The sequence below is a fragment of the Saccopteryx leptura genome, unplaced genomic scaffold (assembly GCF_036850995.1).
Source record: "Saccopteryx leptura isolate mSacLep1 unplaced genomic scaffold, mSacLep1_pri_phased_curated manual_scaffold_48, whole genome shotgun sequence".
NCBI classification, from domain to species: Eukaryota; Metazoa; Chordata; class Mammalia; order Chiroptera; family Emballonuridae; genus Saccopteryx; species Saccopteryx leptura.
The window spans coordinates 242422-263080 of NW_027095730.1; the positions used below are offsets into that span (position 1 = coordinate 242422).

The 20659-nt window shown below is 42.2% G+C and overlaps 1 pseudogene; it reads left to right on the forward strand.

Annotated features, from left to right (window-relative positions):
- Positions 1–18100: 18100 nt before the first annotated feature.
- On the forward strand, positions 18101–20171 carry LOC136387026 (zinc finger protein 337-like; annotated as a pseudogene).
- Positions 20172–20659: the final 488 nt, after the last annotated feature.

Here is a 20659-nt window from a genome sequence, read left to right on the forward strand (position 1 = left end):
ATGTAGAATCTGCTGAGCTGGTTTCTTGAAAGCAGAGAAAAAAGATGCAACAGAAAGTCCAGTGTCTTGACGGGTAATATGACAGGGAAAGCTTCCTAGGTGAAATTGATGACTCCAGCAGCTCCTCTGTTATTGGAAACCCACAAAATTAGTTTCTGCAGTGAAGGGGTGGGGTGAGAGAAGGAAAGAGGTGGTCCTGAAAGTAGCATCAGTTTTAATAGATAGAGTACCTGCCTATCGTGGTTTTGGCCACAGACTTTAATAAAGTGCTGGGTGTAGCTAACCCAAAAAACAATGTAATAACAGCAGCTGATATTATGCAGTTAATATGTCAGGCACATGTTCTTAGGTACTCATTCTGTGTTCACTTGTTTAATTTTCACAACAATGCTATGAGTTAAGACTTTGTATTTCACAGAAAAGGAAAATAAAACATGGTTAAATCCCATAAATTCTTCAAGTCATGCAACTGAAAATGACAGAGCTGGGATTCAAACCCAAGCTGTCAGGTGGGCTGACTCCTGGGTCCCATCCTTGACCACTATGTGCCCATTACATAATGCTGCACTATTTTTTTTTAATGTTAACTTAGAGTTCTCGGTATGATGAATAGAAGGCTTGACCCGATCTGGGTGTGTCAGATTATTAGAAGAAAGAAAGACCCTCTCTGCTTGTTCTCCATCTTCTCTACAGACAAAATGAGATTGGGGCATAGGGCATGTGTTTTAATCACAGCAACAAAGTTCAGCTAATTATAGGGAAAAACCTTTGGCAATGACAAGAATTAAATGCCAAGAGACTTGGAAACTTCTGTTTGTTTGTTTTTAATTTATTTATTCAGTTTAGAGGAGAGAGAGAGAGAAGGGGGGAGGAGGAAGCATCCACTCCCAATGTGCCTTGACCAGGCAAGCCCAGGGTTTTGAACCAGCAACCTCAGCATTCCAGGTCGATGCTTGATCCACTGAGCCACCACAGGTCAGGTGGAACTTCTGTATTTTGACATGTGTTTTAGGGATAATATGCCTGGAGATGGGATCTGAACATATAACCTCTGAAATTTCATCCCAGTTTCTCTAATATAAACTCTCAAAATTAAGGCAATCCTGAAATAATAATGACAGCATCTAACATTTATGAAGCACTCAAAATATGTCACACACTTTATGTGCATGTTACAATTTAATCCCCTATGTGAAAGGTCATTTTTACCTCTATTTTAGAAAGAAAGAAAGAAAGAAAGAAAGAAAGAAAGAAAGAAAGAAAGAAAGAAAGAAGAAAGAAAGAAAGAAAGAAAGAAAGAAAGAAAGAAAGAAAGATAGAAAGAAAGAAAGAGAAAGCCAATGCTGAATGGTGGAACTGGTATCTGAATCTCTCTAGCTTTGAAACCTGTGTGCTTTAACCACAGTTTACTGTGGGAAACGAAACGGCCCTGGAATATTGTGTATAGGTTATTTCTGTAACAGCGTGGTGAAAAGTATATGTAGGCTTTAGAATGAAAAGACATGTTCAGGTCTTATATCTTTAAGAGATTAGTGAATTGAAGCAAATTACTCAGATTTCTGAGTCCCAATTTCCTTGAATAGAAAATAGAGATGATAATGCCTATTTTAAAGAGGACGAGTGGATAAAAAAGCTTTGGTACATATATATTATGGAATACTACTCAGCCATAAGAAATGATGACATCGGATCATTTACAATAACATGGATGTACCTTGATAACATTATACGGCGTGAAATAAGTAAATCAGAAAAAAACTAAGAACTATATGATTCCATACATAGATGGGACATAAAAATGAGACTCAGAGACATGAACAAGAATGTGATGGCAATGGGGGTGGGGGGAGGGGGGATGGGGTGAGGAAGGAGAGAGGGGTTGGGGTGGGGAGGGGCACAAAGAAAACCAGATAGAAGGTGACAGAAGATAATTTGACTTTGGGGGAGTGGTATACAGCACAATCAAATGTCAAAATAATTTGGAGATGTTTTCTCTCAACATAGGTACCCTGATTTATCAATGTCACTGCATTAAATTTAATAAATAAATTTAAAAAATAAATTAAAAAAAATAATTACTGCATTCCTTGAGACAAAGCTCCATAGCACATGTAGCACGATGTATGGCAAATAGGGACTCCATAAATGTTCCCAGGGAATGAGATGCATAGGAATTCTTAAAATCATTCCTGCAGTAAGAGAAACTAAGAAACTTTGGTTGCTTCAAGAAGATTAATAGTGTAAAATCTTAACACAAAACAAATCAATTCAGAAGTGATTGGTTAATTTTACAAAGTATTCATTCTATTCTGATCAGTGTTTTTTCCAATTTTAGTGAACATAAGAATCACCTAAGGAGGAGCCTGTTGAAAATGCATGTCCCTAGTTGCCAGCCCCACAAGGTAAGTTCAAGGTGTTTGCATTTGGACTCACAAATGCTCTTCCCTCTCAGGTGATTCTGATAAAGGTGCTTCTACTACCACAGAACTGGAAATAAAAAATTTCTTGTGTATTCTGTTTAGCATTTTATCATAGAGAATTTCAAACATACACTGAAGCAGACAGAACAGTGTGATGAATCTGCTCCACAACCCATGGTGAATTCTGCTCCACTCACACTTCTTCCACTCGCTCCATGTTATTCTGAAGCAACTCCTAGACATCATTTCACCTGTAAACATCTGCTTGTTTGTCTACAATATTGCAGCATAATGTATGCAGTACAATGTAAAAAAGATAATAAACATGGCTCTTCCTAAAAATAGAATCCATAATGTCATTATCACATCTAAAAGTTAGTAGTTCCTTGTCATCACATATCTAGTCACTATTCAGATTTCAACTTGTCTTACAAATGTCACTTTTTAAGGCTCTTTTAATCTATACATTTTCCCTCCTCTTTCTCTTTCCCACAGCAATTTGTTTGTTAAAGAAGTTGTGTTATTTGTCCCACAGTCTAGAACAGAGTGCAGCAAACTTTTTCTGTTAATGGGCCAGAAAATATGTATTTTAAGTTTTGTGGACCAGCAATGTGGGTTTATTTTAGGCTTTCTGGATAACTTTGTGGTTTCTGTTTAATTTTATTATTACTTATATTATAAAAGTGTAAGAAGCATTCTTAGCTCACCAGGCCTAGTCTTCTGACCCCTGGTCCAGAGCTGTGTGTCCACTAAGATCATCACTAGCCACAATGGATATTTAAGTTAAAATTAATTAAAATTTGATGCAATTTAAAAGTTCCCATTCCCAGGTGCACTGGTCACATGTCTAGTGCTCAGAAGCCACCTGTGCTGTGGTGACGGTATTGGCACGGGCTATGGAACATTTTCATCACCACAGACAGCTGTTGGACAGCATGCTGGGGCTCCCCCAGTCCAGATATTGCCAGTTGTATCTCCACAGTGTAGTTCACCTTGGTCCTCTGCTCTGTGTTTCCTGTCAACTGGAATCCTCTAAGTTGTGCTAGAGCTTGGTCAGATTCAGGTTGAGTTTTTCACCTCCTGGTGGTAGGGCAAATTTCTTTTTAGGCTGCTGGGTATTTTAAAATATTTATCATGTATTTTATATATAATATATTTATATAATGTCTATATTTTATATATAGATATATTTTTTACTCAGACTATTTTTAAGAAAAATATGGGGAATAAGTAAGCTTTGCTTTGTAACAGTATTTAATGTATTAAATAATTTTACTTATTATAAGAATAATATTAGGAACAGTAATTTTTAATATAAAATTCAACATAGTGGAGGTGTTTTGAATGCCTGCTAGCCAAAAAGTCCCTGTCAGGTTATTCATCTGTCTTTATAAACCCACAGAGCAAAGACTATTAATCCAAGTGAACAGGCCAGTCTGTTTTTAATGGGGTCATGATAGTAGAAGGTAGCAGGGTAGAATTAAGCACATAGTCTACTTATTTCAGGTAATGGGATGAGAGTATAGGGTTGCTTTTTTGAAGATCCTAGGCATTCCTTTTAGATTGGATGATTTTTAAAAGTGAAATAAAAAGTATTTTAATTTTCTCTTCTAAAATGAACCAGAGAAGCTTACACACCACCTCAACTCTTTCTTCTTTTAGCACTTTTACATTTATTCTGAAACTAACTGGCATCTGTAGACTTAGGGAAACTTTGGTGTCTCCCTGTATTATGTACACTTTACCTACACTCAGACTTTTACTCTTTGTGTTAGACCTGAATCCATGAATTTTATTTATTTATTTATTCTTTACAGAGACAGAGAGTCAGAGAGAGGGACAGACAGACAGGAATGGAGAGAGATGAGAAGCATCAGTCATTAGTTTGTCATTGCAACACCTTAGTTGTTCATTGATTGCTTTCTCATATGTGCCTTGACTGTGGGCCTTCAGCAGACTGAGTAACCCCTTGCTAGAATTAGTGATCTTGGGTCCAAGCTGGTGAGCTTTGCTCAAAGCAGATGAGCCCGCGCTCAAGCTGGCGACCTCGTGGTCTCAGACTTGGGTCTTCTACATCCCAGTCCAATGCTCTATCCACTGTGCCACTGCCTGGTCAAGCAAATCCATGAATTTTAAAAGAAAGTAAAAAATGCTAACTGCTTAGATATATTATGCTAGCTGATAATAGCTGTTTTTACTTTAATAAATGCTGTTGTTTCATCTTTGGAAGTGTTAGACATAAAACCAACTGGTTTTAGACACTTGGTTATGATTGAATTCCACATGGAATAAACAGATTGTATATATAAATAAAATACCTAGTAACAAATGTTAGGATGAATTATTCTAAAATGCTATATTTCTCCCTTAAAATTATAATTGAATATTATCACTTTCAAGCAATAAACTAAGAAAAATGGGTAACACTAGCTTCAGCCATTTTTGAAATCATAAGTACCAAAGTTTATTCTCTCTACTGCTTTAAGCTGTAATACCTTATCTTCATAAAGGGCAAATCATTAAAGTGCTTTCATATATATGATTATTTCATTTTACAGTGACTATTTTACAACTTAGTAAACTACTTCTAATTATGTAAATAAAATAAATGTATATTTTATTTTAATTTTTAAATGAAGAGAATAATGTTGATTTTGAGACTGTACTTAGCATGTTAAAGCATCAACACATACTATTCTTATGATTTGACACCCTGAATAAGTTAAACCTTACACATCCTCTAAACTAACTTGATAGTCTGTCGTGTTATTTTTGAAAATATTTCCCCTTCCTCCCCCAAAAATGAGTTTTTAGAATAACTCATTGTAGCCTGACAAGGCAGTGGTGCAGTGTATAGAGGATAGGCCTGGGAAGCTGAGGACCCAGTTTTGAAACCCCAAGGTTGCCAGCTTGAGTGCCGGTTCACCAGCTTGAGTGTTGAGTCACTGGCTTGAGTGTGGGATCATAAACCTGACCCCATGGCTTCTGTCTTGAGCAAGGGGTCTCTGGCATGGTTGTAACCCCCAGGTCAAGGCACACATGAGAAAGCAATCAATGAACAACTAAGGTGCCACAACAAAGAATTGGTGCTTCTCATCTCCCTGTCTGTCTCTCTCACTTAAAAATAAAAAACTCATTGTATATAATATTTCCTTTGATAGTCATTAAGAAAAGATTTTTGTACAATTAAGTAACTATAAGATAATATCTAGATCACTGGCTATTAGGTTAAAATTACTGGTCTAGATGTTGTATCATTTTGTTTATAGGACTCGAATCTTAAAATTATTTAGTGAAATATTTCAGTTCCCCCAGAATCTTGTCAAGTTATTCTATGTCCATTACTTGTTTTGTGGTGACTTTAATATCAGCTGCATTTTTATGTCAGGGAACATAAAACCTGAAATTTTTTAAATTTACTTTAAAAAACTTTGCTTTCAAGCTCTAAGCATTTTGAGGTATATATTTAGTTTGGACCGCAGTGGAAAATGTCAGTTTTGTAATGAGAAAAAGATAAATTCTAGAAACTAGAAATTCTTGTTTTAACTATTTCATTATCCCCTTAAATATTACCATATTTTCCCATGTATATGATGCACCATTTTTTGAAAAATTGGGGGTATGAAAACTGGGTGCGCCTTATATAGTGGTTGTAGTTTCATTACTTCCATTTCCTGCTTATTCACATTTGTTATCATTTTCTGAAATTTTGGGCCCCAAAATTAAGGTGTGTCTTATACATGGAGGCATCTTATATATGGGGAAATACAATACTTTACAACCTTATCAGTTTTTTTTTCTTTTGGGGTGAAATTTTGAAAAACACAATTCATTCCTCTATACTATTTAACAAAAAAGCCATTGTCATTTTTTTCTTTTTTTAATTTTAATAATTAATTAATTAGAGAGAGGAAAGGGGAGACAGACAGACAGATAGTCAGAAACATCAATCTGTTTCTGTATGTGCCCTGAAGAAGACCAAACATATGACATTAGTGTATGGGTGTGATGCTCTAACCTACTGAACTCTTTGGTGAGAGCAAGTCATTGTCTTTTGGGGGGAAAAAAGTACTAGAGAAAACCTGACGTAAGTAAAAAATAAACTAGGCCCTGGCCGGTTGGCTCAGCGGTAGAGTGTTGGCCTGGCATGTGGGGAACCCAGGTTCAATTCCTGGCCAGGGCACATAGGAGAAGCGCCCATTTGCTTCTCTACCCCCACCCCCTCCTTCCTCTCTGTCTCGCTCTTCCCCTCCCGCAGCCAAGGCTCCATTGGAGCAAAGATGGCCTGGGTGCTGGCGATGGCTCCTTGGCCTCTGCCCCAGGCACTAGAGTGGCTCTGGTCACGGCAGAGCGATGCCCCAGAGGGGCAGAGCATTGCCCCCTGGTGGGCATAGCCTCACCCCTGGTGGGCGTGCCGGGTGGATCCCGGCTGGGTGCATGCGGGAGTCTGTCTGACTGTCTCTCCCCATTTCCAGCTTCAGAAAAATACCAAAAAAAAAAAAAAACTTATAAAAAAATAAACTAATAATCTAGTCTGCTGTGGTGTCAACACCAGAAGTCTTTTCTTTGCTCTTAACAGTCAGTGGCATAATCACTATCTCTAATTGTTTAGCAGAAAGTGGCCCCTTTCCTAACATGCACTTTTCCTTGTGCCGTAGCCGCACTCCAGACTGAGAGAACTCCTAAGCCCTGGGCATCCAGAATTTACCTGAGCCTGGGTCACCACTTACAAGGTGGGCTCCTTTGGTCACAGAACACCTCCCAGGGTCTTTGTTTCCTCACTTTTATTTTTTTTATTTTTTATTTTTTTCTTCTTTTTTTGTATTTTTCTGAAGCTGGAAATGGGGAGAGACAGTCAGACAGACTCCCGCATGTGCCCCACCGGGATCCACCCGGCACGCCCACCAGGGGTGACGCTCTGCCCACCAGGGGGCAATGCTCTGCCCCTCTGGGGTGTTGCTCTGCAGCGACCAGAGCCACTCTAGTGCTTGGGGCAGAGGCCAAGGAGCCATCCCCAGCGCCCAGGCTATCTTTGCTCCAATGAGCCTTGGCTGTGGGAGGGGAAGAGAGAGACAGAGAGGAAGGAGGGGGTGGAGAAGCAAATGGGTGCTTCTCCTATGTGCCCTGGCTGGGAATCAAACCCGGGTCCCCCCGCACGCCAGGCCAACGCTCTACCGCTAAGCCAACCGACCAGGGCCTGTTTCCTCACTTTTAAATTTTCTGTTTTATAGCTGAGAACATGCATTGCTGAAGGACCAAGACTTAGGCCTCAGCTCTGCCCTTCCAAGAAGCTGAGATACGGGACCTCCCCAAGATCAAGCAAAACTGGGACCAAAGGCATTGCACTGCCAAATCCAGTGCTTTTCACAACTTATAATTATTTTATTTATGTATATTTTTCTTTCCCTCTGTCTACCCCATGACAGTGTAGTTTTTATAAAGAGAGAAAGTGAGTCTGTTTCATTCACTATAGGCAACCAGTGTCGAGCACAGTGCACATAACGGAAGTACAATAAGTGTTTATTAGATGAGTGAATAAATACTCATTTGCATACATACACTGATATACACAAATAACAGACACATGTGGACACAGAGATATATGCTCATGTGCAATAACCATCTATGCACACAGATGTATACACACCCAATCTACCTGGGTACATATAGAGAAATATAATAGGTACACAGAGAACTTGGGAAGAAAATGCCACAATATTAACAGTAAATATCTCTGTAAGGTATTTCCCCCCTCCAGAAGGAAGGAAGGACCGGATCCACAAAGTGTGGAATAACAAAAGGCTTTATTGAGTACAGAGCATGCATCATGCCCAACAAGGTTCTCTGGCCCAGAGGAAAGATGGAGGCCAGAGAAGTTGCAAGGGGTGAACCCCTGTGAGAGATATTTAAACGGTCCCTAGGGTGGTTGAGCTAATATGACAAGGTGAACTCTCACTGGCTGGCAGACGGTCACATTTTTCCAAAGGACTCCTGGGAAGTTTCTTTTGGTGTGCTTGGTTGTGGGCAGTCCCAGCCAAAGTTCACGGGTCTGGGTTCCCCACATGACCTTCCCCCACTATCCACTGACCTTACAATCTCTGTATGGGAAATTTGTTGTTTTGTTTTTCTTATAATTTTTTCTAGCATTTCTGCAATAAGAATACATTTTTTATAATAAAACGCCTGTTAAAATTCAATATACTTATTGTTAAGCCAAATTTGGAGGGACCCGAAAACATGAAAGACAGGAACAAGGTCCATTGTTTACACATCAAAGCTTTATTGTCTAGCTTGGCCAAGCGGCGGCAACTCCAACAGAAATCTGACAGAGAGCACACAGGCCCTTTGTTCTACTTACTTTTTATAGTTTTGTAAGTGGGAAGTACAGAAGCAAAAATTGCAATTAGGAGCCCCTTACCACTATTGGTTATAATCATATGTTCTTTAACATGATAGGACCACATTCAATTTGCAAGCCATACATCATTTTGGAGAAAACAAAATTTACAAGCCAACACAATGGTAGAAAGATGTCTCTTTACATATTAAAGGCATTCCTATATTATTTAGTGTTTATGGGCCATCTCTGTCCAGAGTCACATGTGTTAACCACACGCATTTACATAGGAGAGGTAGTTTCAGTGAGGACAAATGCCCGCAAATGGCTCATTGCTCTGAGAAAAGGTTTATTTTGGTTTTTCTCTCCCTGTACCTGGCTAGCCATTCACCCTTTTCCCCACAGGTGTGGTGGAATGTCTGGGAATCCATGTTTTCCTCCCCTTTGCATTTACAATACAATACCAAGGGCTATCCTGACTATGCCAATCACACAGTACAGAGACTATTCTCACAATTTCTCTGCACACCTTAACCCAAATTAATAAAATGTTCTCCAAGCCTCTTATAATATTAATATTAATTCTGTAGCCTTTGGTACTTTAAAACACCTGCAGGTGAAATGGCTCAGTGGCTCCTCATTATCAAATCAAAGCACATCATGTTTTATAATAAATTAAGAAGATTTAAATTAAAAAAGTTAAAAAGACAGAAGTAAAAATAGTAGAATGGGAAGTCACTGACTGCAGGAATGAGTTCCTAGCACAGTGCCTGGTATATGATGGGCAATTTCAAAGGCTTTATGAGCACAGCAGGAAGGAAAAAAGGAAAACAAGATGAAAAGAAGGGTGATAGAGAAATCCAGGGAGGGAAAGAGGAAAAGAGGAAGAAATAAAGAGAAAAACAAATCATAGCTAGAGAGAAAAAATAGAAAATGAAAGAGATAGATTCATCACATTCACATTCTCTCAGATCCCAAGTTTACGATAAAAGTTTTCAGCATTTACGAAGCATTCAGAAAATATTTTTAGAGCACTAAAGAATACATGGACCTTATTGTCTCCACAATGTTGAATTTCTTGGACTCCTGAACTTCCTGGATTTGATAAATGTACTCAAGTGAGGACTCAAAAATAATGTGCCTCTCTTTGTCCACCTGCAGGTCTACCTGTAGAATGGTAACAAATGTCACAAATTGACACCATGATTCACACAACTTGATGCTCATGGAATGAACAGAATGCTGGAGCTAGAGGAGAGTTTAAGCACCATGGAGTGATCTGATCACTTTATTTTACAAATAGGGAATAAGAAGCCAAGAGATAAAAAGCGACTAATGCAAGACTTCTGGTTTCTGGTCCTACAAGTAAGAAGCTGGAAGTTATCATGCCCATCCTCAAAGGAGAAAAAGACTAAACAAGGTGAAAATAAACTACTCCTCCTGGATCCAACAACTAATTGAAGTCAGAGAGACAACCAATATCTCAAGGATTGTATAGACATTTGAATATGAAGATTAAGAGTGTATCAAAGCAGAAGCCTGTTGCTGCAGCCAGTATTAGACTTTATTTAAGAACTCTCCAATGGGTCAAAGATGATGGCACAAGTGGACTCTGAGCTTGCACCCTCCCAAAACCCATCCAATGTACCCTTTACTTAGAACAATTTCTCCTGAAAGACAACCGACAAACAATTAAACAGCTTCTGCACAACAAGCTAGAAAGAAAAAGAAAAAGAGAGAGAGAGAGAATGCATAGAGAAGGCTGAGGAACCATGAGAGCTCTGCAGGAGGTGAAGGATCAGCTCAGGACCAAATAGAACACTGAGCACCACTGTTTACACCTCCCAAGCATGTTCATAGAAGATGGGAGCTCAATCCAGGCTCTATGGCCACCCGCAGGGCACTGCAGCACATCCCCAGCCACCCTTCCTGGAGGTAAATACAACAGAATAAGGAGGGCAGCTTAGCTTGTGTAAAAAGAGGTCCTCTTTCCAGATATAGACCCAGCAGGTAGGTATGGCAGGGTGACACTTCACTCACTGAGCTAGCTGCATGTGCATCTGTGGCTCCCCCACCTACAGAGAGTGCCTAGCTAGCAAAATACTCTGGTACCAGCTGTGAGAATATTCAACCCGGAAAAAGTGCAGAGATAGTGGGTCACTACTGGCATTCCCATCTTGGAAAATGGGGAGCCAGCAAATGGGCTATGGTCTGCACACAGGACTGTCTGATCAGAGAAAGTGCAGAGATTAGGGGGGTGCTGCTGCTTGCACTGGTCGGGCAGTTCTACCAAAAGAAAGCACAAATCTAGCAAAATGCTGCAGTCCAGTGTGCAGTGAGGGGGGCAATGCTGTGTATGTGCACAGGGCTGCCAAGCCCCGAGAAGGTGAAGAATGAACAAATTAAGGCTGTGTGTGCACCCAGGCTATGCCGCCAGGACAAAGCATGGATCTAATGGAGGGTGAGATACAAGAAAGCAATCAGGTAACCCAGCACAGAACGTGCTCTGACAACAGATAATTAAAACAGGACACGCAAAGCACACGCCATGCAGCCCCTTTTACACCAGGCAGCCCTGCCCAAATTAAAAGGCAAGGAGGCTCACACACCCCAGGTGGCCCATTCAGAACCCACTCCTTCAGGTCAGGTGACAGGACAGGCACTGCATGCACTTCTCCCCAACGACAACCCGGACAACCCACAGGCTGAAACTACTCAACACACAATGTAACAAAGACAACATGTTCAAGACTGGGTGAGATGACTAATTCCATTCAAGTCAAAGGAACAAAAACCGACAAAGAAAATGGGGAGACAGAAGAATATACCCCAAATGAAGGAACAAGAAAAAAACTCCAGAGAAATATTCTAATGAAATGAACATGGGTAACTGGACAGATAAAGAATTCAAGGCAAACAATCATCACAATGTTCAATAAACTTGAGAGTAGAATAAAGGATCTCAAGAGAGCGCTTGAACAATGAGAAAATGTAATAAGCTCATCCGGCTTCAGCGTGGACTCACAGGCTTGAGCGCGGGATCATAGACATGATCCCATGGTCACTAGTTGAGCCCAAAGGTCGGTGGATTAAAGCCCAAGTCGCTGTTTTGAGCAAGGGGGCCTCTGGCTTGGCTGGAGTCCCCGCCCTGGCCTGTCCTTGCATCCCTGGGGCTGGTCCCTTGTGTCCCCTCTTGGGGATACCCCACCGTGAGCGCCCACGCACATGCAAAAAATGCGCTCGGAAGGCCAAGCAGTCAGCCTCAGCGTCGTCTCCCACACAGGCACATAGGGGCTGGGCGTGCGGGGTGGCGGGAACAGAGACGTGGATGGAAGCCTGCAGGGTGGCGGAGGCAGCGCAGCAAGTGAGGGGGGCAGGGAGGAGGGTTGGACTGGGAGCAGCTCGGACCCATCATGGCAAGGGGCGGTTCGCCAGCTGGTGGGAGGGGTCACGAGGCCGTGTCTTCCCTCAGGCACAGGATGTTTTCAGGGACATCCACTCCCAATTCTCTCAGGAGGGGTGGCCGCCATGGGCGACTGGGAGAAGGCGCGCTACCTCAAAGTGGAGAGGAACCAGGACCCGCTGCTGCGCAAAGGTGACGGGCGGGGATGGGGGTGCGGGAACCAGGTGGGGACCGTGGGGCGGCACAGTGGGCAGTGAGTGTCGGGGCTACTTTTTCAAGAGCTTCGCTTTGGGGACCACAATTTTGTTTCTCCCCAGGCCTCAGAGCCCCTAGCCCCGCTTTCATGGTTCATCGCCAACAGGCCACCAGACCCCCGGCGGAAGACACTGAGGACTCGCATGAAGAATGGACTCGGAGGCAGCGAGGTGAGGGGTCGCAGGCACAATCTGCCCATTTGAAACTCACCTGGGGTCAGGTCCCCAGCCTCTAAACAGCTAACAGGGAACAAAGCTTGTGTTTAGCAAACAAGTGAGATGCAAACAGTGCAATGTGCAGTAAGGGGCGATTTGATACACTGCTTCCATGTGTAAATAATTACACATATTTATAGATGTGTTAATGAGCAGGAACGGTATAGAAGTATAAAACCATGTAAGAAATAACTCATTCAGAGCACTTGTCATCACAAAAGGAGGAGGAAGGTCTGGCGGGTGAGCAGTGCTCCAGGACAGCGCTGTCTGGCAGCCCTGGCCTCATTGCAGACAGGAAAGGATTAATCATGATTAAGTGCCAGGGTCCAGCACCAGGGGGAATCCAGGGGTCCCACAGGAAGAGATGGCATCAGTGCAAGTAAAGTGAGAGAGCTGAATTCTTTATTTTCTCTTTATTCTCTCATTAGCATTTACTGCCAGGCATCTCTGCCAAATGCTGGTCTAGCTTTCTTTTTATGCACACACACTAAGTTACAATCACATGGTATTTTGTTTCACTAGGGTTACATATTTCCAGATAACAGTTAATTCATATCTATAAGCTACAAATCAGGTGGTAAGTCATTCAAAGTACAGATATACAATAACTTGAATAGCAATAACAATATCAGTACAAACTTCTAAAAGATTAGTACTAATTAATAATTCTACTTTACTGTTGTGTAAGTCAAGGGCGCAGAGAGAGATTAGCATACAAAATCATCAAGGACTAGCAAAGGACCACCACTTGCTCAGGCAAATGGCTTTGAGTTCATGCAGTGTCCTAATTTTTCTCACAAGACTTCAAAAGGCTTGCTTATTAAGAAATTGGCATATCATCAAGAGTAACTTTTGCTTAAAGATATATAGAGTGCACCTGCAAGATAGCTTAGTAGCAACATAATATCAGAAGGCATTAATTGTTTTGGCTGCTATGGATCCCACCACATTCCTCTCCTTATTTTTGGAAAATACAAAAATCTCATGAGAATGTTTTACTGAGAAAAGCCCAGCAACTGCCTTCAGTCACAAAACAAGTCTCTTAACAAAACATTCTTTTCTTGTTGGCTGTGTTCCCATCCAAGGCCATGCAATGGGTTATTCCACTACACCTTACCTAAGATTTTATTGTCTAGTCAAATTTTATTTATTTACTATATTCATACACTAGTTAAGTTCTAACTTTATTCTTTCTAACATAATTAATAAGAAGAAATTCTCCTACAAACTTAACCCTTTACGAGGGATATCATGGCCAGCCTCTTATGTTTATGAGCCCAGTTCAAGGGGCTTACAGGCTTTTCTGTGGAACTTACACATTCTGTCTCATTTCCAAAGAAATTACTATGAATCTACAGGGAAAGCACGATACTATTATCCCTGTGCCATAAATAATAGCACACACCCAGAAAAGGGGGGATATAAGGCCAGATTAATTCAAAAGGTCAAAGGGGGAAGTATCATTGTGCCTTTCCTTTGCGGTGACTTTGTCACCCCACAGTTATTGGTCTTCACTGCAGTGACTTTGTCACCCCACAGCCATTGGTCTTCTCTGCTGTGACTTTGTCAATCAGCAGTTTTTGATCTTCTGCTGTGACCTTGTCAGCCAGCAGTTGTGGATCTTCTCTGCTGTGACCTTGTCAGCCAGCAGTCGTTGATTGGCTCCCGACAATTAAGGCAGCTGTGGTTGTGGGCCAGGGTAGGGACCATTGTATCAGGCCCTGTGTCAGCCATCTCTTCAGTGTGTCTGGTTTCATGAGGGTGTGGCCAGTAAGGTCCTTCTGCTTTCATGAGTCTAGCATTGAAACACAGCTGAAGTCCAGATGTGATCTCTAACTTGAACCAAATGGTTTCTGTGGTCCACAGACCTGAGGCTCTGTTCCCAAGACTGTTTGGTGCTGACCAGACTCTGATGATTAAGGAAGGGCAAGGACAGTTAAATGTGTAAAGGTGAAAGGATAAGAAGAAAAGGAGGCAAGGTGGTCACTGTACCATTAGACTGGACAAGGCCACTCTGAAACAAGAAGACAGAAAGGAGCCCTGGCCAAGTTGCATAATTCATTAGAGAGTTGTCCCCATATACCTAAGTTGTGTGTTTGATGTCCAGTCAGGGCCCATATAAGAATCAACCATTGAAGCCTGACCAGGAGGTAGCACATAGGATAGAGCATCAACCTGGGATGATGAGGACTCAGGTTCCAAACCCCAAGGTTGCAGGCTTGAGGGGGTTCACGGGCTTGAGTGCAGAGACGCTGGCTTGAGTGTGAAATCATAGATGTGACCACATAGTCACTGGCTTGATGCACAAGGTTGCTGGCATGAGCCCAAGGTTGCTGGTTTGAGCAAGAGGTCACTGACTGAGCTAGATTCCCCTGGTCAAGGCACCTATGCAAAAGCAATCAATGAACAACCAAGGTGCTGCTGCTGTAAGTTGATGCTTCTCATCCCTCTCCCTTCCTGTCTGCCTCTCTAGCTAAAAAAAAAAAAAAAGAACAAATAAAGAATAATCAACCACTAAATGCATAAATGAATGGAACAGCAAATCAATGTTTCTCACTCACTCTCTTCCCTCCTATCTCTCTAAAATTAATAAAAAAATTAAAAAATTAAAATTTTTATTGATTTTAGAGAGAGGAGTGAGAGAGAGAGAGAGAGAGAGAGAGAGAGAGAGAGAGAGAGAAGGTGGGGGCAGACAGGAGCAGGAAGCATCAACTTATAGTAGTTGCTTTTTGGATGTGCCTTGACAAGGCAAGCCTGGGGTTACAAACTGGTGACCTCAGTGTCCAGGTCACTGCTTTATCTACTGTGACAATGCAAGTCAGGCAAATTTTTAAAAAAGATATGCCATGAACCAGTGTGGCTCTTAATAACGTTGCGGAATTAAGGAAACACACATATCAAAACAAAAACGATGGGACTGAGAGGACTCTTCAACATGCCTGGCAGTATCTGAGTGCCCCATAGCCCAGTTTGCTTTATTATATAGCCATGTGCAAATCAAGGACCTTGATACAAAGTTGCACATCCAAGGCTAAGACAGGAATTCTCCCAAGGCAAAAACAAGATACATTAGTGAAATCTACCAACATATGAAACAAACAAAAAGTCAGAGGAAGGGCATGTATATTGCTTCCAGCAACCCAAGGAAGCAAGTAGAATGGGTGCAAATACTCAGCATCACAGCCAAATATGGAGATGGAGAGGGGAGAACTCAGCCCTGTGCTAAGCCTCAAATCTACAATGGCTTTTTGCCATTTACAGTCCACAACATATTCCCCTTTTCTTTTTTATTTTTAATTTGTGTGCTGAGATTTCCATTCATCTGATTTCTTAGTTTCCCAGATTATAATTTGGAGGCAGTCTGAAAAAACAGAACAAACACAAAATTAGTATACCCAATACTAACAAGATACCCAAATATTCTAAAACATTACAGTGATTAAAGTCTTTAAGCAAACTCTAGGCCAATACAACAAGAATCCATAAAAGAGTAGTGTCCTTAACATGTTCACCGAGTCCAAGTTAACACCAACACCATTCCAAATTTCCGCAAATGCAGGTGAACCCCAGTTCAGTCCATCAAAAGCTGTCACAGGAGCAAGAGTCCAGGAAACACATCCAGGATAAGTCCACATGGCACTGGAATTGCTGTCACACTTCTACACTCTGCTGCTAGAGTCAAAGTCCCAATGACCGCTGCTTCTAGCTGGTGATGACCCAAGTAGACTGGAAAAACCATCCGCAGCATGCATGAAGATGGAGCTTCTGTTTTATTTAAACTGGAGAGATGAACACAGGGGCCCTTTACAGCCCTGGGGTGGTGAGAAGAACCTTGGGATACACTAAGCTGGGTGGCAGAGGTAAATTTGTAAGTTGGCAAAAAAGGAAAAAAGGAGCTCTAAATTTGAAGTAGGTCCCAACCTAAAATATGAATGGGGCATTAAGGCAGGAGGAGTAAAAGAAAGACTATTAAACAAAGCAGCAGAAAATAGTACTATCAACACCCACAACAGAGATCTTCGAGGGAAGAATAAAAAACCCAAATATTCATGCAAGACATAGTTAAGTAGCCCTTGTGTAAATGAGACCAGTCCACCGGCTTTTTGGAAGAAATATCCTAGGCTCATTCACAGTGTCATAGATGGGGCCAATGGCCCTGGGCACCTTCAGCCTTCAGTGGCAAAGCCCAACATTCTGGGCAAGGTTAGGTCACAGGTGGCTGGAACAGGGCTGGAAAAAACTGAACCCTCCCTTATAGGAGCGAGGGGGTAGCCTACCTTCCAGTGTCCCTTCTTCCTCACAGCAAAGGCATGTAATCCTGGCAGGCTTTGGCTTAAATGACCATCCTTTCCACTATTGAAGCAGGGCACTGATGGAGTTCTATGAGATGCCATTGGGAACTTGGAACCTTTTGATGGTGTATCCCAAGAGCTAGTATTTCACCTGATCTCTTTTGGGCTTTTTCTGCCTCTTGGTACCTTAAAAGCCATGCTCAGAAGATCTCGCTGAGGGGTTTGAAAATCCCCATCTTCCTATATAAACCTTTTCTGTATATCTGGAGCTATTTGGAAAAAGACAAAACAGTGTTATTAGCTGGATAAAATAAAAGAGAATAGAAGTTTGCAGGAGAAAAGGATTTGGTGTCTCCTGTTCAACATTCAAAAGAAAAATTTTTTTAAAGGTAAGGTAGATTTGCAGGAATTCCAGGATATGACTCCCCCTTTTATATTTTTAAAATTGACCTTAAATATTTGCTGGGAACACTTTAATAATACCTTGACTTTAAAGATTGTAAGAAATACCTGTAATTCAAAAGATTTGACAAAATACAATAAATGCTTTTGCTCCATATGCAGGGACATTGTCAGTTTTAATCACATCAAGAAGTCCAGTAGTAAAAAATGCATACAATGAGCTATATAACATGCTTAGCAGTCTCTCCTGTCCTAGCAGAGGCTACCATAAATCCAGAATAAGTATCCACTGTAACATGGACATAGGACTGTTTGCCAAATAAAGGTATATGAGTAACATCCATTTGCCAAAATTGTCCTGGTAAGAGTCCTTAAGGGTTAACTCCAAATGAAGGGACAGATTGTAGTATAGGACACCTTGGACAGGATTTACCAATCTGCTGTGCTGCTTTCCGAGAAAGCTGAAACTGTTTACATAGGGCTGCAGTGTTCTGGTGATGAAAAGTATGAGACTGAATTGCTCGAACTGTCATGACTGTAAATAAACACTTTGTGAGAGACAGAGATTACACTGTCAACCCCATAAGAATGACTGATGGGACAGGTCTTAAAAGCAGACAAAACATATGACTCAGGCAGCCTTGTCAACATCTGTCCTGACCAAAATTTTCTCTTTCAGCAGAACCAAAGCCAAAGATACACCCATGTCCCTCCTGCTCTTTAACATTCTCCAGTCAGAAATTCCTCAGTCAACATGTGGGATGCAATCACCCCTCTCAAATTCTCCCAGGAACATCTGCAAGAAAACACTTCCAATCAGAGGATCCCTGCCCAGAGGATCCAAATCAGCAGCAGCACCATACTGATACACACAGCTGGGATGACAAAGCTGAAGGTCAAAAGGACAAAGGAAAGTCCAAACATTTGCTTTAAAGGACCAGTCCAAGAAGGATTTCAAGGGCCTTTTTTAAAACTCCCAAAAGACACTTGGGAAGCTCTAGTGAGCAAGAGAGAGTGCTGCAGGAAGCACCCAGCAGAGGCCAGAAAGTGAATTCAGTGGACACAGAAAAACTGTCTATGAGAGTAGGAATTTCGAGAATTGTACCTGTCAAGTATAGAGAGTGTGGGCAAGGCTTTGATGATGGGTCACATCTCCTCAGACAGCAGAGGACGCACTCAGGGGAGAAAACCTATGTTTGCAGGGAGTGTAAGCGAGGCTTTTCACTGAAGTCAACTCTCCTCACACACCAGAGGACACACTCAGGAGAGAAGCCCTATGTTTGCAGGGAGTGTGAGCGAGGCTTCACACGGAAGTCATATCTCCTTATACACCAGAAGACACACTCAGGGGAGAAGCCCTATGTTTGCAGGGAGTGTGAGTGAGGCTTTTCACAGAAGTCAACTCTCCTCAGACACCAAAGGACACACTCTGGGGAGAAGCCCTATGTTTGCAGGGAGTATATGCGAGGCTTTTCAGTGAAGTCAACTCTCCTCAGACACCAAAGGACACACTCAGGGGAGAAGCCCTATGTTTGCAGGGAGTGTGAGCGAAGCTTCACACAGAAGTCAACTCTCCTCACAAATCAGAGGACACACTCGGGGGAGAAGCCCTATGTTTGCAGGAAGTGTGAGCGAGGCTTCACACGGAAGTCAACTCTCCTCACACATCAGAGGACACACTCAGGGGAGAAGCCCTATGTTTGCAGGAAGTGTGAGCGAGGCTTCACACGAAAGTCATATCTCCTTATACACCAGAGTATACACTCAGGGGAGAAGCCCTATGTTTGCAGGGAGTGTGAGCGAGGCTTCACACGAAAGTCATATCTCCTTATACACCAGAGTATACACTCGGGGGAGAAGCGCTATGTTTGCAGAGAGTGTAAGCGAGGCTTTTCAATGAAGTCACATCTCCTCAGACACCAAAGGACACACTCAGGGGAGAAGCCTTATGTTTGCAGGGAGTGTGAGCAAAGCTTTTCACTGAAGTCAACTCTCTTCAGACACTTGAGGACACACTCAGGAGAGAAGCCCTATGTTTGCAGGGAGTGTGAGCGAGGCTTCACACGAAAGTCATATCTCCTTATACACCAGAGTTTACACTCAGGGGAGAAGCCCTATGTTTGCAGGGAGTGTGAGCGAGGCTTTTCACAGAAGTCAAATCTCCTCAGACACCTAAAAACACACTCAGGGGAGAAGCCTTATGTTTGCAAGGAATGTGAGTAAAGCTTCACACAGAAGTCATATCTCCTAATACAGCAGAGGACACACTCTGGGGAGAAGCCTTATGTTTGCAGGGAGTGTAAGCGAGGCTTTTCATTGAAGTCAACTCTCCTCAGACACTTGAGGACACATTCAGGAGAGAAGCCCTATGATTGCAGGGAGTGTGAGCGAGGCTTCACACGGAAGTCATATCTCCTAATACACCAGAGGACACATTTATGGGAGAAGCCCTATATTTGCAGGGAGTGTGAGCAAAGCTTTACACAGAAGTCAACTCTCACCTGACCAGGCAGTGGTGCAGTGGATAGAGTTTCGGACTGGGATGAGGGCTCATCTGGCTTGAGCAAAAAGCTCACCAGCTTAAACCAAATGTCGCTGGCTCGAGTAAGGGGTTACTTGGTCTGCTGAAGGCCCGTGGTCAAGGCACATATGAGAAAGCAATCAATGAACAACTAAGGTGTTGCAATAAAAAACTGATGATTGATGCTTCTCATCTCTTTTTGTTCCTGTCTGTCTCTATCTGTCCCTCTATCTGACTCTCTGTCTCTGTAAAAAAGAAAGAAGTCAACTCTCCTCAGACACAAAAGGACACTCTCTGGGGAGAAGCTCTGTTTTCAGGGAGTGTGAGTGAGGCTTTTCACTGCCCAACTCCTCACAGACCAGAGAACACACTCATGGGAGAAGCCCTATGTTTGCAGGGAGTGTGATCAAGGTTTTTTATTGAAGTCAACTCACACTCCAGACAACACACTCTGGGGAGAAGCCCTATGTTTGCAGGGAGTGTGAGTGAGGCTTTACACAGAAGTTAGTTTTCCATGGACACCAGATGACAGTCAGGGGACAAGCCCTCAGTTTGCAAGGAGGGTGAGTGAGTCATTAGCATTAAGTTGCAAATTTGCAGCTACAGCTGTGACACAGGTAGAGGGGACTTCTACCTGTGAAGTCCCCAGCTCTGAGGGGACATCAGAACAAGTCTACTGACCCTTTACCCTCCCAAGACTAATTAGTACAGAAGTAATTGGTTAAACAGATTTTTCACTTTTATGACAAGACAGTTCTTTTAGTGCTATGGAAATTTCAACACCGATCTCCATGGTCTCTTGTCCTCCTGTTCT